General features: G+C 49.0%; 1 protein-coding gene across 2 annotated transcripts in view; it reads left to right on the forward strand.

Annotated features, from left to right (window-relative positions):
- ZBTB5 (zinc finger and BTB domain containing 5) overlaps nucleotides 1-27674 on the forward strand; it is a 181441-nt gene that overhangs the window by 74044 nt on the left and 79723 nt on the right. For both annotated transcript variants that reach the window (XM_078676522.1, XM_078676524.1), the window contains one exon: nucleotides 3264-3404. The gene's annotated coding sequence lies outside the window, so the exon portion shown is untranslated. The remainder of the gene's footprint in view (nucleotides 1-3263; nucleotides 3405-27674) is intronic.

Below are 27674 nucleotides of genomic sequence, written 5' to 3' on the forward strand. Positions count from 1 at the left end.
AAGCTTTCCACCCCCACTCAAAAGCTGCTGCACAAGGGAAAGACAGTTGAGACCCTGGACCTGGGAGTGACAAAAGGGAAATGATGCCCAGCTGGAAGGAGAAGCCACTTGTTGCCCTCTAAAGGATGGACATGTAATCCAGTTAATCTTCAGAAATAATATTTGTTTCTCCATACCTCCTGAGAAACAATTGGAGTAAGGAACCTTCAGGGGACTCTTGCCAGCTCTGCTAGGACTTTTGTGAACTAGACCTGGGCTCCACTGCTCCCTCTGGTGCCCTTCGGGAAGCTCTCGGTCCTGGGGAGTTTGGCAAGGAGGGTGTTCTGCTTTGCTGGCTGGTTGAGGAGGGCCTGCACAAGATGCCCCTGCCAGCAGGAGAATGGCACCAGGAGCCCAGCAGAGGACAGGTCTAGGGCAGGGCGTAGTGAAAATCCAGTTCCCCGCAACAACACACAAAGTTGGAAGAAATTGTCCCAAAAGGGCTGCAGATATGCTAATTCAAACACTCCAGCTTCTGCGCAGCAGAGGAGCTATGTGCGGGCGCCAGCGAAGTCATGGGGGCCTTAGGGGCTCTCCGCAGCAAGCCCTTAAGGGACTGGTTCACCCATAAGAAAAAGACACCTAAAGGAAAAAAGCACGAGGCTGCGAAGGAAGAAGAGAGCAGAAGGACCCGCTCATTAAATATTCATTGTTTGAGCACCCCATAATGTCCTGCGTGGGCTTATGTTTGCATATATTCTTTCTTGTGGTATCCCAAGGATGGGCAGGGGTGCCATCAGTGGCTTTTTAGGGATAGTTTTTTTTGGGGGTGGGGGGGCGAGAAGTACTGCGGGCCCTTACACTCAAAGCTCTCCTGGAGCTGGAGGTCATTGCTCCTGGGGTCTAGAGTACATGGATTCCTTGTGGCTTGTCCTATGTTTGCATTTTGTGGCCCCGAGATTGTTAAGAAAAACTCGGAAATCAATGTGCTTTATTGACAGCCTTGATATTGAACAATGATCATTATCATGTTATTGAATGCTGTGTATTATGAATACTGCCCTTATTGATTTTAATGGTGTAGAAGTTTCAAACGAAACATGACTGATTCTATTAATATGGTGACACTCTGAGGAAGCTAATATGACTGCCTTATATGTACAGAATCCCCGCATAATGTTCTACATTAAAAAGGAGAACATGGCTGTTTTTATTAAGCTGGTGACCCTCCTGACAAAGCCAGTACACCTGCCTCATTTAACACAACACTCCCTTATATTGTGATGTGTCACCTGGTAACGGTGGGATGTATAGTGTTTATGGGGTCCAGGCTCCACTAGGGGCATAATGTGGTATGAGGGTGTTCCCAAAGTTCTTTACATCTACCTGAATGTGTAGATTTGTAATCTAATGCATAGCATTTAATAGTCTTTGTAGTAAAATTGCTTTTTCTTTTTAAACCGTTGGCTGCGCCGCCCGTTTTGCGGAAGTGCGGCACTTCGCAAAATGGGTGGAGCCGCGTCGGCCATTGGCCGACGGCAGCACCAGCGAGGTAGTGCTGCCGTCTGCCAATGGCCGACGGAAGAATGTATAGAGTTAAAAGAAAAAGCATTGACTGTATGATAATTTATTGAGTATTGTTGTTGTGGGCCAGCTAATTGGAATTACCATCCCCCACCACTTCCTTAAAGTAGGCCTTGGATTGCTATGCTTTTCTACCCTGAAAGAGTCAAGTGCTACAATGGCGTACTTGGTTCCAGTAATAAGACAATTGTGGACCTATTACTTGGGAAAGGTTCTCATCCTTCGCAACTAATAAAAAACTTCATAATTCCCTTATCTTTTCCGTAAAACAGAACTAGATAATAGTGATATGTTTCACCTCTTGTATTTATTTTGGCTTTATAATCCGTTTTATTTAATTATATACAACTTTTAATATTAAATATTTTTACTTTGGGAAGGGAGAAGTTAAATATCCAACTTATGGAGGTGATAGTGATATTCATTTACATGCTAATCACCAGATAAACCATTACCATCCTTTTTCCTAGATGTTCACTTGCACTAAAAGATGTCAGGTTGTAAGTTGATACTACAGTTGATCTGTTGTCAAACGTTAAAAATCTTGGGCATTTGTTTTTCATGTTCAATTAAAGATATAGTCACATTTAATTTAGTATACATTGCAAAAAATGGCTACATGATTTTTTTTTAAAAAGGATCCCTTTACATCCAGTATGATTGGTCGTCTGCAGTCTTTTTTAAATCACCCTGATCATCCTGTATTCATTATCTCTGTTACCAATTATTCTACCCAACACATATTTGAAACACTACTATCAAGCAAAATATTGGTACATTTTTGGATTTTGTAAGTACATATCCAACATGACTATAGAAAGTTACACTGATATTTACAAACGGCAATTTCAAACAGTTAGTGGTTAACATGCATAAATTGCATATTGAAATATAAAGGCAATGTAATACTTGTCTTGACCCACACACCCTACAAACTCCAGCCCCTCGCAAAGAGAATTAGATGTGAAACAAATCCAAGGAAGACAACCACTCTCAAAAATCAAAAGTGGCATTAGAAGTAGAAACAGACTTCCTCGTCATAAACTGATGGACAGATGATTGTAACAGTTCCATCTACAGACAATTAAGAGACCGAATTCAGTAGCACAAATCCTGGCTCCCAAACACAGCCGTTCTTGTTTTTGTTGTATTAGCCAGTATCGTGACATACACGACGACTGTGCAGATGTCTGTGTACTGTGCATTAAGCTGTCGAGCTGCTGTGGAGATTTCTTTCATTATCTTATTTTTTTATTTCTTATCTGTTATACACGCTGGAACAGTTTGGTCATTTGTTATATTTTGCCTTTGAGGAACATATGTTTTTGATGTTTAATTGTCATGTATCCGATTGTGTTTTTCTTATATATACCAATTAAACATATATCACTTGCAGCCTGTCTGCGCGACTCTCGACTGGACTCTACACAAAACATTTTCCATTTGTAGGTCCCTAATTCCAAGTAAGCTGATGCATCTGTAGTTCCATTTTTGTCAGGGCCAGTACAATACTGAGAATGAGGCACACGCTTTGCTTCTAAAGTTATCAATGCACTAATCACATAATCATTCAGCTTGCTTTCTGGCAAACATTTCAACCAGTCATTTGAATCAGTCAGTCAACTTTCAAAGTTTCAAAGTAACCCGTTTTTGTACCTGTTTGATTGTACTTAGTCTGCATTGTGTTCCATGCCTTTTAGATTGCCATGGCGATTCGTCAATTCAGGCTCCATAGCAAAGATGCATCCATCCAAAAGAGCCATACCAGAGGATGTGAAACGTTGGCATAGTCTTCAGTGAATTGTGGAAAATTGCACCAACTTCAGAAAGCACACATCTTGGTAAGAGGAGTCGTAGTTATTATTTCAGTGTCTAAATCTTTGTTCTTCTTGTCTACACCCTTCACAATAGCATCTTAAACTGCTTAATTTGTTCTCTGGCTTGGCAGTCCTTTTGCAATTGTGATATTACTTTATATAGGACAATTTACTAGCATTTGTTAAATTACTTAATTCCTTAAAAGTGCAATTATTTTATTTTGGGTTGTTAAATCTCATCTTTTTTTGTACAACCCAACATAGGTGAGTAACCATTGTATAGAGTTGTATGATGTAGAGTGTAATATTAGATATTAGTAATACATCTATGTTGGGTGACATACACATGTACCGAGCAGTACGTTGCTATTGACACATTACTCTGTTATGAGTTCCCTCATTGTGCACTTATCACAAACATCTGGAAACAATAGAAAGCGTTTATTGGTGATTACCTAGGTCAGTCGTTGCTAGCCTTTTGACTTCTGTAGAACCCTGCTTAATCATTCCTGGAGTCCAGGGACCTCCAATAAATTATTCCTGGAATACAGAGACACACACACAGTTATTACTGGATGCCAGGGACCCGCCCTAAGCAAGTTTAATGATTTGAACATCAAAAACAATACACAAAAATACAGTAACAAACGTTCATCAAACATATACACAAATGATGAAATATTATATTTAATTCACACACATAACAAAAAAAAATACATTTTAATGGGAAGGTTTAAAGTTTTTCTAAATTCAATTAGTCACATATCTTCCATACTATTTTTTGTGTGATGCGCTGGGCTGATCCCATGAATCAATCTGAGGGTACCAACTTAATTTTTAGCCTCAAATCTCAGATTCCTTCACATTTACAGAACGTTTTATAAATCTGTTTGCATTTTGCTTTTTTTATGTGTATCCACCCTATTAATCTGTTAATATTATTTCGTGTTCTAACCAGTCGCGGACCACCCCAAGTAGGTATCACAGACCCCCAGGGTCCCTGGAAAACAGCTTAAGAACTGCTGTCCTAAACAGCAGCTTCACCTCTAAGGTCAGATCATTTTTTCCCAGTGAGCATTCAGTTGTTGTGTTCCTTCTTGAGGTGTCTTGTCTCCTTGAAGTTTCATGGATAGGTGTTCCCTGCTGCTGAGCTGGATCCCTTACGACCATAACAGCTCCCTCTATTGATATCTACCTTAGTGAAGGAGTGGGAATGTTTTTTTTCTAGAAGTTTCCTGCTGTGGATTAGAGGAATTACTCTTTGGATGAGTCCTCATAAGAGGAGGTTTTGACTACCTCCTTTTTCTCTAACAGTTTTATTTACGGAGAAGCCAAATGGAAATATCTCTTCAGTGTAAGACCTAGTTTAGATAAGCTTGCTATGAAAAGCCTAGAGGTGGACAGCCTCCTTGATGGCAAAACCTTAGAATGCAAGTGTCAAGCAAGCATTGGCAAAGCCAAAATGTCCCACCGATGAGAGCTCTTGCCTTTGTTTTGCAACCATGGTGTCCAGCAGTGCGGATGCTTTGCAGTGTGGCTAAAAAATATTTTAAATAGTGCTATGATGCACCCAGGGCAAATGCACTTTTAAAAAACAAAAATTCAGTGAGGGCTGGATGCATCATAACAACACAGCTATAGCAAATGGCTACATAACATTCCTAAAGTTGACAATGTCCATGCTGTAGAGCATGACTTCTCTCAAAGTCGTCCTAATAGCTATTCTAATTTGCGGTGTGAGCAGTTTAACTGGTTGCTGAGATATACCTTGAGGTTGTCTGCAAATAACAAAAATATGTTCCTCCAGCCTAAAGCAGCATCTAAAGCTCGAGATGTCACTGGCCCCTTTGATACTCTCTGCCAATGGTTCCACAGGCAGTGTGAATAGTAAATGTGAAAGGGGATATGCCTGGTGGGAGCCACAACCTATTCAAGAACACTAAGAGAACTCCATTAATGCATACCTTAGTTCTTGGTTTGCAATATAACATATTACTCTACAAAACAACGATGAACTGAGATTAATTGTATTAAGGACTGCAAAGAGATGGTACCAGTGAAGATTGTGGTGCGGTGGAAATGGGGATGGGGAGGGGGTACGAGGGGTTGGTGGGCATTAGTTAAAGAGCTTTAAATGCTCTCGGGATATTATGGAGGGTAATGCTATTAGGGATTTAGTGAATCTGAACAAGAGAGCAAATCAATGAGCCTGTTGACCAGTAAATTGGCTAATATTTTTGCTTTGACCAGCGAGATTGGCCTTTATCATTTGAATTGGTTTTGAGGTTTGATTTGCTTAGGCATAGAGCAAATAGTTGATTCTTCTGATCTTACTGGCAAGTCTCTTTTCTGGCTTTTAAATATTGCCAATAATGGTTAGCATCCCTGCATAGCATTTTGAAAATTCTGTTGGTGGTCCATTGGGCTCCAGTGTTTTCATCATCATCATAATCATTTCGGCCAAATAAGAAACTACATCACATTTGTTATAAACAGCTAAAATCAATGTCATTACATTCAAGCATTGTCATGGGCCGTTACCTCAGTGGGGACACCAGCACAAAGATCTTATACATCATACGAGCAATCTTCCAGATAATAAAGTGCTTGTGCATTATACAATATCCATTGTCCCTTATCTTTGAAATTGCATTCCTAGAAGGCCCATTCATAAACCACTGAAAACACTTGCTAATTGAACACTATAGTTAGAAAATGTTTAGAAAACAATTCCAACTTCACTTCTTTCAGTTTTAAAAGGGATATCTAGACTAAAAACAGAGCCCGTTCAGTACAATATGATACTATGTGTTCTCCCATACTAGCGAATTCTCTTTAAAATGGCACTATGAGCACAACACATTGAGAATAAAAAAAACGTGAGATGGCCAACACAATGGGTGGGTGTGTGTCATATTTCAATAACCTGTATGCCTCTGTGCAGTGTCTAAAGCCCAAATTTCTGAATATCTGGCATAGCCAACAAATCCTTATCCTTTTGTATCGTTGGCAGATAAAAATTACATGATTGTCTCTCTCCTCTGTGTTACTACAAGCTGGACAACCCCTATCGAATTGCCCCCCCCCCCCCATGCTGGTGATAGCACGCAGTGGGGAGGACTGCATGTCTAAACTGGAGATATAATTTCTTGGCCAAAAGTGGTTGGATATCATCCAAAACCAATTCTAGCCTATAGTGGTCTTTAACTTGTAGGTACTCGAGTGTTAGACAACCAGCTAGTGGATTCCCTGTAACCTGGATTCGTTTGTATTCCCTGTAGCTTTCCACTAGGGCTTTCCTAGATGTAATGGGACACATTTCTTCTGCATTAGTCCAAAGACTGCCTCTCCCTATTGCGGCACAGATGTTCAAACCACGGAAGTTTACCCACGCCCTGGAGCCTCAGCACATTCCTCAGCTCATCTTTATAGACCGATAGCTCTGGGGTACTCCACAAATGGTGCCAGAATAGAAGGGATCTAAGAGCAGCCTCATCGGAAATTGGCCTAATCCCCAGGTCCATTCTAAGAGGTGTAAGTGGGGAGCTAGGGGGAAGACCAAAAAGTTGCCTTGCAAAAGAATTCTCAATGTTTGCTAAGAGGCCCAGGGGGCGATGGCCCCAAATTTTAGCACCATATCATGCAGCACCCCTGACTTGTGCTTTTTAAATTTCAAGCGCTGGACTTATGGATTTATGTGCGCATCTCCTGTATACCTTCGTTAGGCCCCCGCATTGATTGTACCACCTTTAGGCTTCTTTCTGGATTTGGGCAACCCAGTCCAGTTTTTCTGTAAGAGTGATCTCGAGATATTCGAAGTAAGAGACCCTCTCTAACAGATTACCATCCAAGCAGGGATTAGGCTGAGTGCTAGTCATTGCATTAAAATTATATGTTTAGTTTTTTGTAGATTAATCTCTAAACCTCGGCTCCTACAAAAACAAGCATTTACAATGCAACAGTCTCGCCTTTGCAAAAGTTAGAATTTTTTATTTATGTGTTGGGTTTGAAAGCAGATAAATAAATGGCATTGTTATTTACAATGCCAATAGCTTAAACTTCCAAATGCGAGAATGTATTGTGCACTGAGAGGGACAGTAAGGAGGCATTTGCACTGAGAGGGGCATTGAGGAAGTATTGTGCGTTGAGGGGGCAATGAGGAGGTATTGTGCGTTGAGGGTTCAGTGAGGAAGTATTGTGCACTGAGGGGGGCAGTGAGGAGGTATTGTGCATTGAGGGGGCAGTAAGAAGGTATTGTGCACTGAGGGGGGCTGTGGGGAGTTGTGGTGCCAGCACCTTTAAATCACAAAACTCTAAAGAAAGTTATTATTACTTGTGTTACCCAAAAGGTGCATCGCTGCTTGAACTGCTAACAATAACCAGTACTGGAGAGTGAGTAGTAGAGAGTAGGAGAGAGTAGTAGAGAGTGAGTAGTAGAGAGTAAGTAATAGAGTAGTAGAGAGAAGTAGAGTGTGAGTAGTTCATAGTAGAGAGTAGTAGAGAGAGAGTATTAGAGAGAGAGTAGTAGAGAGTAAGTAGTAGAAAGTAGTAGCATGTGTAGAGAGTAGTGAGTGAGTAGTAGAGAGTAGTAAAGAGTGAGTAGTAGAGAGTAGTAGTATAGAGAGTAGTAGAGAGAGAGAGAGAAGTACAGAGTAGAGAGTAGTAGAGAGTGAGCAGCCTCCTCTGACCTCACAGTAAGGGGCTGCAAGGAGCTACACATGCATGTACCCGGGGAAGAAAAGAGGGGGTGTAGAAGAGACAAACAAGTTAAATAAGAGGTCACCACATACGTATACCTACACTGAGAGCAGAGGGTTTTAGGGTTTTGGTGTAGTTGGCGCTATAAAAACTCCAATGCCAACAAATTAAGAATGGGTCAAAAATGACTAATGTGGGAGGGGGGGGGGGGGGGGGGGGTATTGCTCGCCCACAGCATGTGCTCTCACAACCCAGCAGGGCCTGGGCGGGTAAACGTGCTCATTAGAGGAAGTGTTGATGAGTGCTTGGCAGCTCAGCCTTCCAGGCGCTGCCTAATAGTTACAGGGTTTCAGAGGGCGGGGCGAGGGTGTAATCATCCCGGGGCTCCTTGAAATCTGCATTAGACTTCGGACTTAGAGGTTCGGCGTAGGCACGCACGCACAGGCACACATATGGATAGACTAGTGCAGCTGCACACACATATGTGCACACTCGGATGCACAGTCACACGCACGTATGGGCACAGACACTGGCACGCGTGGAGAGACTGGTTGAAACACACCCCTCCTCCCCCGCCTCTATTTTTAACGCTGGGCAACTTCCGTTCAAGTCAATTCAGATCACGAAATGGATGTTTCCAGGCTTAACTGAGAGCTCTGCAATATCATTCTGGTCTGTATAGCGCTGAATGTTAGGCACTAAGTCCATTTCCAAGGGCTGCTTTTGTTTACAGCTGGAGGAACCCAAGAGGCACAAAAAGACACAATGGTTTTGCTCAGGAGCACATGCATATAGGGAGAGCCGTTACTTAGCCGGGATTAGAGTCTTCAGGTCAGGGCGTTATTTACCAGGGAGATCAACTAACCAATGACTTTGTTTCCACGTGCTCAGACTGGACTCTGGTAGTGAGTACTCAGTGAAAGTCACAGGGTCTCCGATAGAATGGACATCAACTCGCTGCACGGAACACACAAGGATGAAAAAGTCACGTGTTATAAGGCGACTCTGTACCCATAGTACTGATGTGCATGTGTAATGTAGCCGGTGCTCATGTAAAGCGCTCCAATGCTGGGGCTCGGGTCAGATGTGCGCTATAAATAAACTGCAAAAACACTTTGTTTCCGGTTGCTCTTTGACCGTGGTGCTGCACTGGAAGCACTATATTGTAGTGTTGTATTTATCTACGCGTTTCTGGGGTGCGTACTGAAACGTAGTCTGTTCCAGGTCATAATGAGATGCCCCTTCCAAAGCAAGCACATGGGGGTCGTGCCCCATCAATCACGCACCCTCCCTTCCTGTGCCCCGGAGAGAAAGGTCTCTGTAACCTTATGGGTTAACAAGGAGGGAAGGAGCCAACACTGAATTGTAGTTTCTCAGGTTTATTAAATGGTTTCTACAGAGTCAAAAGGCTGTCCGATCCACAATCTGTATCCACGGGGCAAAGGTCCTCTCGAGAGGGGATTGGCCTTCGTTCTAGGCTGGTGTAGTCCTCTTGGGCCCGTTTCGCCCGAACCCAAAACAAAAGGGAAAAGAAACGTGTCTGTTAGTGCACAGCTTGATAACACATACGGATTGGGAATGGGGCGTGAGGGTAACACTCGTGAGGAGGCAAGAGACCGTCACCAGATGCTGGAGAGATAAACCGGAATAGTGCAGGGTGTTGTGCTCAATAGTTCAAGTGCCCGGTCAAGTCCCTCCCTCTGTTACCCGGTTCCTGCCCGGTTAAAACTGAGTAAGGCACGCAAGCGTTCCCGTACCTGTGATAGCCACGCGACTTCCTGCGCGTGGCTGGGCGAAGCGTGGGGACGTTGGCCTCCTGGCTTCTCCTGGGATGATGCCTCCAGGTCGTTCTCTCGACTACCGGCTTCCCCGACTTCAGCTTCTTCTTGGGCCGTTGCTCCACTGGCGGCTCTCCCTTCTCCGGCGTCCTCCACGTCCAGTCCTCCGAGGTGGTGGGCTTCTCTTCGGCTTTGGTTCTCCGCCAGCTCGCGCCACGCCGTTCACCACTCCGCGTCTTCCGGGTCCGCCTTTGACCTCCCTGTGCGCGAGCCTGATAGGCTTGCGGAGTCTGTTGTCACAGAGGCGGAGTTCCAGTCAGGGAAGTCCAGGCCGTCCTTAAAGGGCCCCAACCAGTCCTGCAAGCGAGATCGAGAGTCTGTTACGGGGCAGGTTTGACCCCGTGACAGTCTCGCATTCTTGTTTTGCCACAAAGAGTCCAAGGAGCCCAACCACCGTCCAGGATTACACTTCAATAGTCCCCCCCCCATCCCCACCATAAAGCAGACCATGTGCCCCTGCAGATGCAGATACCAAGTAGAGCACCCTCCCGGATCTGTCCTTTATTACCAACTGCGTTACGTACATTAGTCACGAAGACCGCAGGATGTGGTGGGTTAGAAAGAGGAAGCAGCTCCTCCTCCCCGCCAAGCGTTGCGCAGGATGCATTTTGTAGAGCGTTGCATGGGTTGCAAAAATGACACAAATTGAAGATTCATGTTCTTATAATCGCGGCACCCCCGCTTTACTTTTAACATTTAAAAAGTAAAGCACAGGTGCCGCGATTATACTAACATGAAAGAAGTTTCTCTTTTAGCCCCGTCCCTTGCTGACTGGGTGCCCCTACTTCCTGCTGGGGTAAAAGGTTCCTTATCTTCTTTATGGGGCTATATGGACCCATAAAGAAGATAAGAAACCTTTTACGCCAGCAGTAAGTCAAGTAACCCAGTCTGAAAAGGAGGGGGCTTAGAGAGAAAGAAGAACGTCACTAGGACCTCTTCTCCAATGGCTGGTCACCGTTTAGGACGCCAGCCAATGGAGAATAGGGACAGGGCTTAACCTCGCTAGTGAACAATCCTTTATGTCATTGAATCTCGCCAGCTCGACTGCGCATGTGCGCAGTCTTTCGCAGGCCGAGACCTAAAAACGAAAACTGTTAAGAACCCTTTGCATCCCCATAAGCAATTTGGACAGAAGGAGGGTATCGTCCGCAAACCTCATCGCAGGAATTTTGCGACCGGCAAGTTTGGGAGCGTCAATATCCATGTTCAAAGACTCAAGCAAACCATTAATAAAGAGACAAATAAGTGTTTCGGGGCCAGGACACAACCTTGGCGAGACAAAAAAGTGTCGGGTCCAGGACACAACCTTGGCGAACGCCTCTTTCTACTAACAGTGGGGCAGTTAGTGCGCCATTTTTCCCATGCCGAATTTGGGCGTAGTTTCCCTGATGGAGACGTTCTAATTGATGGCAAAGATATGGTGGAACACCCATGTCCAATAGAAGTGCCCATAATTTCCTCCTCGGGACCAAATCAAATGCGGACTTAAGGTCCACAAAGATCAGGTAGAGGCTGCCACCCTCTACAAGTACAGACTTTCAGTATAGCATATGGAGCCTAAAGATTTGGTCAGGTGTTGAAATCTTAACTCTAAACCCAGCTTGGATGGGACTAATTATGTTATGTTCATCCATCCAGCTCTGTAACCATCCAAGGAGAACCCGGGCAAATATTTTTTGACTTGCGTCAATAAGGCTAATTGGACGATAGTTGGCAGGGAGAAGTGTCGATCCCTTTTTAAAAATGGGTATAATTTCAGCCCCGGCCCACGTGGTAGGGATCGACATTCCACGTAGAATAGCGTTAAACAGGGAGCGCAAATAGGGGGTCCAGATGGTGGGTTAGAACGAAAGAGATCACCCGGGATCTTGTCGAGCCCTGGTGCTTTGGAGGGTGAGATCCTATTAACTGCATCGGCTGTTCCTTTTAAGGTGATAGGTGGAGCAATTATCTCATGAGGCGAAAATATAATCCACCCTGGCTCACCATCATCTCCCTCACTCACATATAAGGATTCAAAATATTTTCTCCGCTATGTTAGGTTCTATCGCCCTTTTGTCATTCGATGATCCCCTATTAACTATGTTCTAAAAAGTTTGCATATGGTGCGCGCTTAGGGCATTGTTCATAATATCCCAGTCCCTGTTTTCCCAGCTTTTTTTTGCTTCCACAATAACTTTCCGATGGGTAGCCCTTTTGAGGTCTCGCCTGATCCAGCGCATGGGCTGCTCTGCGAGACCTTTAGTAAGTGGCTTTTGAAAGTGCCACCACAGGCTTTTGGTGGCCTCAAGCTTGCGTGCACGTGAGCAGCCGCCATCTGCTTCTCGCGGGCGCTCACGCGTGCACGCGGCCAATGCTTGCCACGCTTGATCGCAATCACTTTCACTGTCGTGTCACTTTCACAGCTGTGCGGCCAATGCTTGTTTTATTAATGTTTTTCTGGCTGTTATGTCATCATAACTGTATATCTATTGTTAAATATATAAATGCTCCCACATTGTATGAAGATAATATATGTAATTGTGTGGTACACTAGTATAAGGAGTATATATTGGAGTCTCAAACAGCGACAACTCATATGCATCGATGCCTGACAAATCTATCATGTGTTAATAATTTAAAAAAAATAGAGAGATCGCACGATCTGTGGGCCCTCCGATGTGGTAGGGATGTGTTACCTTTATAATATGCATCAATGTACTTATTCCCCATTAGGTTTCCCTTTGCATATATGGCTGCCCGTGTTTTACTAACCTCTGTAGTTCGCTTTAGTCTTGATGTGACTTTTTCCTTTACACTGCGTAGGTGTCCCACGGACATAAAATAATTTTTCTAATAGGCCGTATTCTTTTGCACTGTAGAGAATGAGCGTTTTAAGATGGCTGACACACTCCGCCAATTTAGACTATCACTATAAAAGAAAGGAGTGCTCCCATGGCCCAGCTGCTCTGGATGATGTAACGGAGTGCTAAGTGAACGCCGACCGAGCGATGACGTTCGCGCGTCCCAGTGCGGATCTTTTGAATGTACGTGCAAGTCATGTTCTAGATACGAAACGGCATTGACATGCTGCGTATGAGTACGTGCACATGCTCTATTTTGTGACAAGACGCTGGCAGCCAGCGTTTTAGGTACATACAGCGTTTCGGTCTTTCTGAATCCTCTGTTTTTACACAGTGCATCGCAGCCTAGCACAGCTTCGGCGAAGTGCTAACATTCGCGCTAAGATATTTGAGTAAGGACTCTAGTTTGTACCTAATCCTTACCGTCGGTTTGAACTCGGATTGAATTGCATGTTCTAATGGCGGGAACCGCATTTGAGACACACTGTGTCACCATCACAGTCTCTGTAAGTAAATTTGTTGACACCCCTTGGAGTGTAGTCAAGTCAAGTCAAGGTCATTTGTATCGCGCACAAATCACATCCGAGGAGTCTCATGGCGCTTGCAGACGGCTCTGACGAGAGAAACAGATGGTCTAATATGCAAATAGCCATGTCTTTAGCTTTTTGCGAAAACAGCTGTGTTCAGGAATACTGCGGAGATATAGAGGCATTTTATTCCATGAGGCACGGGCAAGGAAAGAGATCGCACGCCCTCCATTTCTGGAGGTCGATATTCTCCGAGGCGTCAGTCGTGACTCATTGCTAGATCTCAATTCTCTTACAGGCAAATACCATCTTAACGTTTGAGACCAGTATTTGGGCCCATTTATGTACATGATTTTGTGGACCAAACATAGGGTTTTAAAGAGAATTTGCTTTTTCACCGGAAGCCAGTGAAGGCTCTTAAAACAAGGCGCCGATGGGGTTCTTCGTGGGAGATTGAGAGTTAGCCGGGCTGCGGTGTTCTGAAGGACCTGAAGTCTGTTCAAGAGATGTTCGTTTATGGATAAAAGGAGTGCATTCCCATAATCCATTCTGTTTATGATTAGACCCTGGACTAGAGGTTTCCGGGCCTCAAAGGGGATCCACTTAAAGACTTTCCTCAGACTACGTATTAGTCCAAAACAGGTTCCCACAATGTGATTGATTTGGTTTTTCATATGTAATTTATTATCCATGTAAACACCCAGATTCCGGACTGATTCCTTGGGCGCTGGACAGTTTCCCAGGTTATCTGGCCACCAGTCATTGTTCCAGTGTTCTGCAGCTTTACCAAAGAGCATAATTTCAGATTTGCTGCCATTTAACTGAAGATGGTTGGTGTTCATCCATTCTTCAAAATGGATCAGGCAGTTTTTGAAACGTTGTTTGGTTTCATTTGGATTTGGGCCCCGTGTGACTAAAATCTGGGTGTCATTGGCGTAGGACAGAACATCAAAGCCATAGGCTCTGATCACTTTGGCCAGAGGTGTCATATAGACATTGAAAAGCGTTGGGCTCAGAATTGAACCCTGAGGTACACCCATCTTTACAGGTCTTTTATGTGCAACGTTCCTTTCGATCTGGACAGCTGTTGTACGTTTTGATAGGTAGCTGGTGAACCATATTAAGGCAGTACCTCTGACACCAATCTCCCATAGCCGTTGAATTAGGGTGCGATGGGAGATGGTGTCAAAGGCTGCCGACAGGTCGAGCAGGACAAGAATAGCTGATTGGCGCTGGTCTAGAGCCAATCTGATGTTGTCCACAACCTCGACCAATGCTGTCTCTGTACTATGAGATGCCCTAAAGCCCGATTGCGAAGGGTCCAGGAGTCCTTGATTTTCGAGGTGACTCACAAGCTGTTTGTTAACGAGGAATTCTAGCATTTTTCCGAAATAAGGGAGTAGTGAGATGGGCCGATAGTTTAATAAGATGTTAGGATCTGCCGAGGGCTTTTTTAGGATTGGTCCAATTCTAGCTGCTTTCCATATTGTAGGAAAGTCTGCTTCCGAAAGGGATTTGTTGAAAAGACCGGACAGATGTTATGCCAATACAGGAGCAAGTATGGAAAAGAGTTTGGGGGTGATTAGATCAGTGGGGGACCCAGATTTTATTTTCAGCCCAGCCAACATGATCACATCACTATCTAGTCTTTCAAACTCGTTTAAAACATATGGCGGGTCAAAAGATAAGTTTGTCAAAGCTTCAGAATGCGTTGTATTAGGAAGAGAGGGAAAGGAGAGATGAATGGCAGTTGTTTTGTCCTAAAAAATTCCAAAAGAGCGTCTGTCCACTCTTGGGAATTCGGTATTTCTAACGAGTTTCTGGAAATAGTGAATTCTTTAAAAATTTGGAAAAGTTCTCTGGAAGAATTTCCGACTTTGTTTATCCGTTCCGTAAGGAAAGCCCTCTTTGTCGCCTTTATATCTCTCATATATCTGGAGTGCAATATTTTGTATGTTTTCCGGTCGGCCTGATCTTTGCTTTTTCGCCAATTTTTCTCAGCAATTCTGCACAGAGACTTACTAGTTTTTAACTGCTCTGAGAACCAAGGGGCAGTTCTAGGCAATTTTGTCGAGTGCTATCTCTATTGCCTTTTCAAAATTTCGTGCTGCTATACTTGCACTCATGGGTTGGGCTGCCAAATCAAAATGGAAATATTTAAGAAACGTAGGTGATGTAATTTTTTTCAAAGGCCTGCGTAATGTGAGCTCGCTTTTCGGTGCCACTTTGGTTTGGGCCATAGAAAAAGTACATTTCAGTAAGTAGTGATCTGTCCTAAGTAATGGGATAGGGGAGGCCACTATAAAGTCAGGGGAATTTGAAAAGAGAAGGTCCAGTGTGTGGCCGGCCTGATGTGTAAGGCCTGTGACCTTTTGAACAAGGTCAAGGGTGTGCATATTAGAAATTATTTTTTCAGTATTCAGATTAGATTGCATTTCCGCATGGTAGTTAAAGTCACCAATTAAAAGGAATTTGTCGGAGGCCAAGACGTGTGGTGCGATAATCTCAAGTAATTTATTTGCAAAATCTCCTTTGGCGCCAGGAGATCTGTATATTAAGGCTCCTTTCCAGACATTGTTTGGAGATCCCTCAATTTTAAACACAATAATTTCTAACTGGTTAGAAACTAAATTTTCTAAACTGGCGATGTAGACCTTGTGGGAGGAAGCACTTAGTAGACCGCCGCCTCCTCTACTATCAGCCCTATCGAGTCGTGTTATTTTGTACATAGGGGAGAAAGCAGTATGTACGTCGGGAGAGGCATTTTTGTGTAGCCAAGTTTCGGAGACCAGGCAGATATCCGGAGCTTCAGAATCCAGAAGACTCCAGATTTCAAGCACATGTTTTGAAGTAGATCGGGCATTAAAATATATAGCGTTAAGTTGTTTGACAGATTTGCAAGTACTAGACAGGTTTATGCTGGGGGGTACAAAAGTCTTTGTATGGTTAGGAAGGGGAGCGAGACGAGAGATTTCAGGATAACTAGCTATTTCTGAAATTAGGGTCTCGGAGAGTTTAATCAGGGTTGTATTTATTTTATTTATTTCTTCGCCGGAATATCGACAATCAGTCATTGTATAGAACTAATAATAAAGGCGACAGTGCATTACCAGATGGATAGGTGCAGGGGTCCTGGCAGCTGGCAGCATTCGGGCGCAGACGGGCTTGCCTTCAGCGCGCCGCCCGCGCGTCCGCTCCCTGCTCCTGTTTAAATAGTAGGTGAGCAGAAAGGGCTGGAGCGATAAATTATGCTTCCGGTAGTGTAACCGATAGTGTGGTGCCAAAGAGTCGACCCTCCGTACAAACGGCACAAGCCGTGACGGACCGGGGTCTGTGGCAGATGGAAGGATAGAAGAAAATAGAGGTGATGGTCTTCGTAAGATGCAAGGATTAAAACAGCGGGCCCTGGACGGCATCGACCCCTGTCCTCCCCCTGCAGCTACCCTCTCCAACCTTCAACGAGAGCCGCCACTCCTGGCGACCCCCGGCTCTCCCCCTCAGGAACACGGCGACCCCTACTCGCCCCACTCTGCTGGTCCGGCCCTACCCCGGGCCGCCATCTCAGGCCACGACTCCATCTTGGGCCCTCCACGTCCGGACCACGTGGCCTCGGCCCGACCTCGGCTGCGGCCCTAGCGAAGCCCCGACATCGAGGCACCAAGATCCGACCAGGTGGTAAAGCGGCCACTTGACAGATCAAGGAGGAGGGGAGTTTCGATGGCCCTCCAGCCGTCCCCGGACGCCTGGTTTCGATCACCCTCCGGCCTCCCTGGGCGCTGGCTCCACCCCCTGCTGGGTGTCTGGACCCTCTCATCCCGGCCCCTCTGACCCCCAGGCGCGAGGGTCTGGACATCAAAGGACTCCAGACCTATATCTGGGGCAGCTCTGGAATGGATCGGCAGTTGTATCCTGGAGTCGAGAGCCCTGCTGATCGAATCGCGGCTGACCCTGAGAAGAACTCGCTAGTTGAACCCTGGAACCTCGGAGCCCTGCTGACCTGGTCGCGGCCCCCTTACTTGCTGAGAAGAAGATCCTCACGGAACATCGGAGCCCTGCTGACGCTGTCGCGGCCCGACCTCGCTGAACCATCCTCGGAGCCCTGGTGACGCTGTCGCGGCCCGACCTCGCTGAACCATCCTCGGAGCCCTGCTGACGCAGTCGCGGCCCGACCTCGCTGAACCATCCTCAGAGCCCTGCTGACGCTGTCGCGGCCCGACCACGCTGAACCATCTTGGAGCCCTGCTGACGACGTTGCGGCTCGACCCTGCGGAACCCCCCAGCTCGAGGATTGAGAGCTGTGCGTAGGGTATCCCTGTGCCAGGCTGGTACTAAGACTGTCCCGCTACCCCCTTTCCACAGTTACCGAGACATTAAGGATCCCTCGATCCGTTTGTACATATTGCTGAGAGAACCTACCTTTATTGTTGATAAAGACTCTAAGAATCTACCCTCTTGTGTGGTGTCCCTTTGTAGTGGTGTGATTGCTCGGCTGTTAAGATTCTAGGAGAGGAGCCTCGCCAAGGAGGCCTCTCGACGGCGCTCGGCCAATTCCAGAAGGAGAGGTGGGTCTCGGGGTGGTCAGTCAGACATCTTCTGCCTCCCCTGGGATCGCCTTTCTAACATTGGTGGCAAGCGGTGCGATCCGAGCCGACGCAAATCGTACAGAGAGTAATTCACCCACTACTGACAGAAACACACCACAACCATGAGTACCAAAGAAACCAGACCGACCGCGGAGTTCCAGAAGGAACGGTTGGAAGAATATACCCACAAAGAATTGAAACAATTCTGCAAGGACCTGGGCATCGCTACCACTGGACTAAGCACCAAGGACGATTTCCAGCAGGCCCTACAAACATGGGTGGAGGCAGGAGCGACGCCACCCCAGGTCGAAGATGACACGGTCCCAGACATGCACCCGGAAACCCTCGCAACCCCAGCGGAGGAAAGAAATGCCAACGTATACACGGGCCTCTCCCACGAAGATGCCCGAGAGCGAGAAAGGAGACGGCTCCACAAATTGGAGCTGGCCCTACTCCGTCTGGACGAAGAACTACAGCTGGCCGAGAAAAAGATAGCCCTTGAGCAACTACGGCTGCAAGGAGACCTGGAGGAGAAACGAAGGCAGAGGGACTTAGAGGAGAAGAAGCTCACGTTCGAGCACGAGCGGGGCTTAAAAGAACTTGAGATCAAGGCCAAACGTGGTGAGGCCAGCGCCTCCTGGAACCGAAGCCCACCTCCTCCTGCGGACACGAAGGTCCACATCCCCAAAGATGTCGTCAAAGAATACTATAAAAACGACGACATCCAACAATGGTTTAAGGCCTACGAGGTAGCCATGGCCTCTCATCGAATACCCCAAAAAGACTAGGGTGCCGGCTTGTGGGGGAAGTTCGTCAGCGAAGGGAGAGACACCCTGCTAGAGCTCCCAGACGCCGAGATGACCTCTTACGAACATATGAAAGACGCCCTACTTACTCGCTATGGACTCACCCCCGAGATGTACCGGCAGCGATTCCGATACTGTAAGAAAATCCCCGGTACTACATGGGTGGAGTACGTGAACTTCTATAGAAGAGCCCTAGAGGGGTGGATCAAAGGCAGCCAGGTCACCACCTACGAGCAACTGTTCAACCTCATTGTATGGGAGCACCTCTCCAACAACTGTTTTGTCGAACTCAGACAGCATCTCCTCGACAGCAAGCTGACCGAGCCACGTAAACTCGCCGTCGAGGCCGATCGATGGGTGAGCACCCGGGTCCCCCGGAACTCGATGGGAGACTACGGCCGAAACACCCAGGGGTCCCCCCGCCAGCGAGGGAGCGGAGGAGGCCAGAACAGGAACCGAGACTCCCCCGCGGTGCCGCCCCGGAGTCCACCCCGGGGGCCGCCCCCGACCCACACTTCGCCATCCCTGGCCAGAAGAGTGGTCCCCCCAGCACAGCCGGGGCCCCGCTTGAACGCTACCTGCTACAATTGCCAGCGGCCCGGTCACTATGCCAGTGACCCCCACTGCCCGATGAACAAACGACCCGGCCCCACCGGTCCTCCAAACCGCCAGATCGCTACCACCGCCCTGGGAGAAGAAAGGGGCGAAGAAGAGAACCGTGACGAAGACCAGACCGAGTGGGAGCCCGCCGCCATGTCCCTGGTATGTCTAGGCGAAAGAGACATGATCCCCCGGGCCCCGATCCCGGGCAACACTCAGAAGTACCGCCAGTGGGTCACCATTAATGGGCGCCGGGCCGAAGCCCTCCGCGACACCGGAGCCAGCGTGACGGCCGTCCGTTGCCACTTGGTGACCCCCGACCAGATCCTGCCCAATGTGCTGTGCCCAGTACGGTCGGCGGACAATTCAGAGAGCCTGTGCCAGATGGCCCGAATCCCCTTCGAGTGGGGGGGGGGGGGTGTCGGGCACGCTGAAAGTGACCGTCCGGGACGATGCCCCCGTGGACTGCCTCCTCGGGAACGACCTAGAAAGTTCACCCTGGGCCCACGTCTAGCGGAGAGAACATCTGGGGATGCTAGGCCTTCCCGAGTGGGTCTGTGCGACCACCCGATCCATGGCCGCCCGGGCCACCGCCCCGACTGAATCCACCCCGACCAAAGAACCGGAGTGGCCCGCGCCTCCGCCGCCCTCCGTCCCCGAAGACGCCGACCCTGAGCCCGGCCCACGGGGGCCCACCCGTGAAGAGATTGCCGAGCTCGGCGACCTCCCGGAACTAGCCCAATGGCGCCAAGAAGGTGGCCCCACACGAGAGCAGTTCCGTCAAGAACAGAAAGCGTGTCCCTCCCTTGAGGGAACCCGACAGCAAGCCGCCGCTCAAGCCGCCGGAGACCCATCGGGGTCCCACTGGGTCTATTGGGACAACGATCTCCTCTACAGCGAACAGAAGATTGCCGAACTGGGGGCCAGCCGGGTGCTGGTGGTCCCCCTCCGATTCAGAGACTTCCTCCTGAACCTGGCACATGATGTGCCCCTCGCCGGGCACCTGGGGCAGGACAAAACCTACAGCCGCCTGGTGACCCATTTCTACTGGCCAAAAATGAGAAATGATGTGAACAATCACTGCCGGACTTGCCCAACCTGCCAAGCCAGCGGGAAGAGCGGAGGGAAGCACAAGGCCCCCCTTCAACCCTTCCCAGTCGTCAACACCCCATTCGAGCAGGTGGGGATCGACATTGTGGGGCCTCTGGAGCCCCGAACCTCTCAAGGTCACCGATTTATCCTCGTCCTGGTGGACCATGCCACCCGCTATCCCGAAGCCATCCCTCTCCGGACCATGACGGCCCCCGTGGTGGGCCGGGCGCTGATGGGGATCTTCTCCCGGGTGGGCTTCCCCCGAGAGGTCGTCAGTGACCGTGGTACGAACTTCATTTCCCGATACATGAAGTCCCTATGGCAACAGTGCGTGGTCACGTACAAGTTTACAACCCCCTACCACCCCCAAGGGAATGGACTGGTGGAACGTTTCAATCGAACCCTCAAGGGGATGATCATGGGCCTGGAAGAGCCCTTGCGACGCCAATGGGACGTGTTGCTGCCCTGCCTCCTCTTCGCCTATCGGGAGGTCCCTCAGAAGTCCCTGGGGTTCAGCCCCTTCGAACTATTGTACGGACACCCCGTCAGGGGCCCCCTCAGCCTGGTGAAAGAAGGCTGGGAGGTTGCGGTCCGAGATGCTCCCCCCGACGTCTACCGGTACCTCCTGACCCTCCGAAACCAGACTCGGAAGTTCCGGGAACTTGCCGAGGCCAACCTCGAGGCCAGCCAAGAGGAGATGAAACGCTGGTATGACCAGAACGCCTCTTCCATTGAGTTCGAGCTGGGCCAACAGGTCTGGGTCATGTCCCCGGTCGAACCCTGCGCCCTCCAGGACAAGTGGACTGGACCCTTCAAAGTGGTGGAGCGCAAGAGCCCTGTCACCTACCTGGTGGACATGGAGTCCCCCAGGAACCCCCTCCGGGTCCTCCACACCAACAGGCTCAAGCCTCACTTTGTCCGAACGGAACTTAGCCTGCTGATGGCTACTGATGGCGGGGCCGAAGACGACTCCGAGCCCTTACCGGACCTCCTGAGCTCCTCAGAGAAAGACGGCTCCATAGAGGGGGTCACCCTCTCCTCCGCCCTGACCCCAGAACAGCGCCAGGACTGCCAAAAGCTGTTGGGTTAATTCACAGACTTGTTCTCTCTCACCCCCGGAGTCACCCAGTGGTGCGTCCATGATGTCGACACCGGGGACAGCCCGCCTGTGCGACACCGGGCCTACCGAGTTCCCGACCAAGTTCGGACCTGCATTCAATCGGAGGTCTCCAAGATGCTGGCCCTGGGGGTGGTCGAGCCCTCTGACAGTCCATGGGCCAGTCCCGTCGTCCTGGTCCCAAAAGCCGCCGCCCCTGGCGCCACTCCCGAACTGCGATTTTGTGTAGACTACCGGGGGCTGAACGCCGTCACCCGGACTGATGCCCACCCCATTCCCCGGGCCGATGAACTGATCGACCGCCTGGGGGCGGCCCGCTACCTGAGCCCATTCGACCTAACCTCCGGCTGCTGGCAGATCGGACTCACCCCGGGCGCCCAAGAGCGCTCCGCGTTCTCAACCCCCGATGGCCATTACCACTTCAGAGTGATGCCCTTCGGGATGAAAAACGCCCCCGCAACCTTCCAGAGGCTGCTGAATAAGGTGCTGGCAGGGCTAGAAGAGTTCAGCGCCGCATATCTGGACGATATTGCGGTGTACAGCCTCCACTGGTCCGAGCACCTCAAGCACCTCTGGGAGGTCCTGACGGCCCTCAGACGGCCGGACTGACCATAAAAGCAAGCAAGTGCCAGATCGGCCAGGGGTCCGTGACCTATCTGGGACACCAAGTGGGGAGCTGCCATGTGGCTCCCCTTCAACCCAAGATCGACGCCATCATGGCCTGGGAGCCCCCGGTCACCCTGACAGCAGTCAGAGCCTTCCTAGGGCTCACTGGGTATTACCGGCACTTCATGAAGAATTATGGGAGCATTGTGGGCCCCCTCACCGAACTCACTTCCAAGAAGCAGCCACAGAAGGTGCACTGGACACCCGAGTGTCAGGCCGCCTTTGAGACTCTGAAGACAGCAATGTGTACCGCCCCCGTGCTCCAAGCCCCCGACTACAGCCGGGAATTCGTAGTCCAAACCGATGCCTCGGAGCACGGTGTCGGGCGGTCCTTTCCCAAATCAACCCCGAAGGAGTTGACCAACCTGTGGCCTTCATCAGCCGACGTCTGCTGGCCCGAGAGCAACGCTGGAGCACCATTGAACGAGAGGCCTTCGCCGTGGTGTGGGCCCTCAAGAAACTCCGACCCTATCTCTTCGGCACCCACTTCCGGGTGCAAACTGACCACCGGCCTTTGCGGTGGTTGATGCAGATGCGAGGAGAGAACCCAAAGTTGCTGCGATGGTCCATCTCCCTACAAGGGATGGACTTTACTGTGGAACACCGCCCCGGCAACGACCACGACCACGCCAACGCCGACGGCCTGTCCTGCTTCTTCCGCCTCGGCGAGGAGAACCCCCAAGAAGATGGGTGACTCTCCCTGCCTTCAGCTGGGGGGGACGTGTGTTGGACCCGGCCTCGTGGCGTGGTCCCACTCCTCCCGCATGGCGGGCCCTGGACGGCATCAACCCCTGTCCTCCCCCCTGCAGCTACCCTCTCCAACCTTCAACGAGAGCCGCCACTCCTGGCGACCCCCGGCTCTCCCCCTCAGGAACACGGCGACCCCTACTCACCCCACTCTGCTGGTCCGGCCCTACTCCGGGCCGCCATCTCAGGCCCCGACTCCATCTTGGGCCCTCCACGTCCGGACCACGTGGCCTCGGCCCGACCTCGGCCGCGGCCCCAGCGAAGCCCCCACATCGACGCACCAAGATCCGACCAGGTGGTAAAGCGGCCACTTGACGGATCAAGGAGGAGGGGAGTTTCGATGGCCCTCCAGCCGTCCCCGGACGCCTGGTTTCGATCGCCCTCCGGCCTCCCTGGGCGCTGGCTCCACCCCCCTGCTGGGTGTCTGGACCCTCTCATCCCGGCCCCTCTGACCCCCAGGCGCGAGGGTCCGGACATCAAAGGACTCCAGACCTATATCTGGGGCAGCTCTGGAATGGGTCGGCAGTTGTATCCTGGAGTCGAGAGCCCTGCTGATCGAATCGCGGCTGACCCTGAGAAGAACTCGCTACTTTGAACCCTGGAACCTCAGGGCCCTGCTGACCTGGTCGCGGCCCCCCTACTTGCTGAGAAGAAGATCCTCACAGAACATCGGAGCCCTGCTGACACTGTCGCGGCCTGACCTCGCTGAACCATCCTAGGAGCCCTGCTGACGCTGTCGCGGCCCGACCTCGCTGAACCATCCTCGGAGCCCTGCTGACGCAGTCGCGGCCCGACCTCGCTGAACCATCCTCGGAGCCCTGCTGACGCTGTCGCGGCCCGACCTCGCTGAACCATCCTCGGAGCCCTGCTGACGCTGTCGCGGCCCGACCACGCTGAACCATCTTCGGAGCCCTGCTGACGACGTCGCGGCTCGTCCCTGCGGAACCCCCCTGCTCGAGGATTGAGAGCTGTGCGTAGGGTATCCCTGTGCCAGGCTGGTACTAAGACTGTCCCGCTACCCCTTCCCACAGTTACCGAGACATTAAGGATCCCTTGATCCGTTTGTACATATTGCTGAGAGAACCTACCTTTATTGTTGATAAAGACTCTAAGAATCTACCCTCTTGTGTGGTGTCCCTTTGTAGTGATGTGATTGCTCGGCTGTTACGATTCTAGGAGAGGAGCCTCGCCAAGGAGGCCTCTCGACGGCGCTCGGCCAATTCCAGAAGGAGAGGTGGGTCTCGGGGTGGTCAGTCAGACATCTTCTGCCTCCCCTGGGATCGCCTTTCTAACATAAAACATACCAGCATTATCTTACCCGAATTAGGCAAGGAACAAACAGCGAGAGCCTCAGTCAGAGGCGCAGCAGTCTCTATTCCTTCACATGCATGCTACACGGGTGTGTCCTAATAATATTCCACAGGGGAGCAGCAATGGGCTAAATGGATGTTTCTTGCCACATGGGAGTAATTCTACACAAGAGTAGAATGAAATACTAGGATCTAACAGTTCTCTCATTGTCGCACACATTTCAGTTTTTAATAAGCACTTGTTTTTTTGTTCTGTGCTAACAAAAATACCTGGCTGATAATCAGGTGGTTCTGCATGTCATAGCCTTGAGTCAGTCCCATGTTTTTCCCTTTCGAGGACTGCACTTCCACCTGCAGTACACCAGTTTTGGTTCTCACTAGGATTCCTGTCACACACCCATGTGAGGGATCGAATCCCAGAACAAGTAGTTCAGCCAGCTCTTACAGAATATATTTTAGGAGACACAAATATTTCTAGACAGGCACATTCAATATTTACTGTTCTCAAAGTTCACTAAAACTGCGTAAACATAATTAAAAGTTGAAAGATTGATAGCACGTCAATGGCAATTTCTCTGTAAGAAATGGTCGACGGCAAAGCTAAAGTGATATATTCTTTGCGCGACTCCTCGTCGAGGAATTAGATTGCAGCATAAACCTTTCTTCCATTTATAACCTCGTAACCAGGTTGCCTGAGATCAGATCTACTTTGTGTGTTCACGTCCCCCAGTGAGCTGTGGAGCTGCTCAGGTGAGATGCGGCACCATAGGCAGTTGTTATTGCAAGCATTGTCTGCACCGTGTGCGAATCAATTCCGGAAGTTAGCTTTGCCATGAGGCAGCTCAGCATGTTGTCGTGCAAGCAGGGCAAAACATTCCGCTGTGACAAATATTCTGCAAAAAGCAAAACCCTTATTTACACACAGTGGGAATGAAAACACTCCCACAGGCCCAATGTGAGCAATTGATAGAGGCATTTCATTCTGGAAATTTTTAAGGAGCGCAGCTTTGCTGAGCCAGCTCTTTAAATCAGTGCACTGTTGGGAAGCCCTGAGAGTTTTCTCACGTGTGTTTACTTCGTTGACTGTTGTGCTTTTGACTGCAATTGATGGCATGTGCTTTTGATAGAAATGCGTTGAAGACATGTTCGATTTTAATATTGTAAAAACGAAAAATGCTATGGATGCCATGAAATAAAACCTTTCTAGAAGAAAGCCATTTTCTAACTTCTGGGGTTCGGATGGAGAAATGACTATCCCTTGGTTCCTGGGTAGCACGCTGCACTTCCTAAAGTGCTACAACACCTCGTCTGGGGTCGTAACTGCTATATAAATGCAAATACAATAAAAATACAATGTACTACCCACACTAATTCTAATCCCTGCAGCACTCCGAAGTCCAAAGTTGTGGATTGAGCCTGCCTGTCTCCTAGGAGATTCTGAACAGGAGCAAGCAGCTGCCCAGACCCCACCCCCAGGCCAGCAGACCATTGGCTATTCAGCTACCAGGCAAGTCTGAGCCCTCCTCTCACACCTGCCCAGGCCCCTTAAGGCCTTGCTGGGTGCACCCCAAATCATTCTCCTCCATTTTGTGAGTTGCAGCCTACATGTGCCCCAGATTGCAGTGAGCAGAGTCCAGGAAGTGGTAAGGAGACAGACTAGTGCTGTCTCTTCCCAAGACAAAAGGTTGTTTAAAAACGATTTTCACTTTCTGTGTTTACTGTCTATGCCTGTGGTTGTTACAGTTAAAAATTGTAGTTTTAGCCTGCCTGTAATTGCATATTTTATCACCTGTGTTGTGTTTTAAATGTGTGGTTTTCCCTGCCCATGATTGCCTTCAATTAGTGTGTTGAATTGTGGGATTTGCAGTCCAACCTCTGTGGTTTGTCCCTCTCATTCATTGGTGACAAATCTGTTTTCCCTCCAAATTTCTCCTTTGCTCTGTGCTTAGGCCTGTGTGCTCAAACAGTGCACCCCCAGCCACCATTTAGTGTTCACAAGCCAGTGGGGCCCGCCCCCCTGCCCCCCTGCCCCCCCTCGATCCCCCCCTCCCCCCCACCGCCAGCAACAGGGATTTTCTACATCAGAGGGTGATTCTGTGAGCTGTTTAAACGGATGTATGACGTTACAACGCATACTTTTACAACGCCTACCTTTACATCGCAAGTTTTACAACGCATACCATTACAACGCATAATGCTTTTGGGCGCTGGATAGTGAATAGTTTAATTTACTATTCCAACTCCAGTCCCCGTGGATAGTAGGGAAGGTGTTGGATAGTACCTTAAACCTATTCCCTATCCTAGAGCGCCCCCCAGCGCTATGCGTTGTAATGCTTTGCGTTGTAAAAGGTGCATTGTAATGGTAGTTCGTTGTAAAAGTTTCGTTGTAAAGGCTGTATACCGTTTAAACTGTATTTACTGGGGCCTGTGCACTTCGTTTTTTGGCCAGCAGGGGGAGTAAAGCTTTATTCAAACAGTATTGTTAGATTTCGAGTTAGTGAAGCCTTTACCTGCAGAAGTCCAAAGTTGTGGATTGAGCCTGCCTGTCTCCTAGGAGATTCTGAACAGGAGCAAGCAGCTTCCAACTCCCAGGCCAGCAAACCTTGTCTGAGGTTGCTGGAACCTTATATGGTGTACTAGTGGTTGGCACATGTGTACACTGATTGGTGGTTGTATCTGGTGTTTCTATTGGGTTAGGGTTAATGTCCTCATTGGTTGGGTATTTGAGGGTTCTTATTGGTTTCTCGGTCTGTGATTCAATCATTGCAGGGTTGGGACTAGGGCTAGGGTTAGGATTTCTATTGGAAGTAGGGACTAGGGCTTCCTATGTTATTGGTAGTAGGGTGGGACTAGGGCTAGAGTTAGACCTTTAATTGGAAGTAGCTATTTAGGGCTTCTGGTGTGATTGGTTGTTGGACCAGTTGTGGGACTAAGAGTAGGGTTAGGCTTTCTATACGAAGTAGGGACTAGGGCTACCTGTACCATTGGCTGCTTGGACTTGGGTTGGGAATAGTGGTAGGGCTAAGGCCTTTATTGGACGTAGAGATCATGGTTTTTCAACTGATTGGGTGCTTGGACTAGGTTTAAAATTGGCTGCAAGGTCCTGGTCTCCTATTGGTTCTAGATGTTAGGGCTAGTGTTGTGATTGGATAGTGTTAGGGCTAGGGTTCCCATTGGATGAAGGGGTCACCTGATTACTAGGGCTACAAGAAAGGCCAGGCTTAGGGCGTCTCAGCGAAGGGCGGAGAGCACAAGGGTAGTTGCCTGTTTGAGCCTGTTAAGGGCGGAGAGGACAATGGTAGTTGCCTGTTTGAGCCTGTTAAGGGCGGAGAGGACAAGGGTAGTTGCCTGTTTGAGCCTGTTCGAGACTGGTCGGTATTAGGGCCAGAAATGCTGCCCTTTTTCTCATTTAACAATACCCAGCTCACACCATACACAACCACCAACAGAGCAACACACTCACACCA

Source organism: Lissotriton helveticus, chromosome 2_1, assembly GCF_964261635.1.
Source record: "Lissotriton helveticus chromosome 2_1, aLisHel1.1, whole genome shotgun sequence".
Taxonomy (NCBI): domain Eukaryota; kingdom Metazoa; phylum Chordata; class Amphibia; order Caudata; family Salamandridae; genus Lissotriton; species Lissotriton helveticus.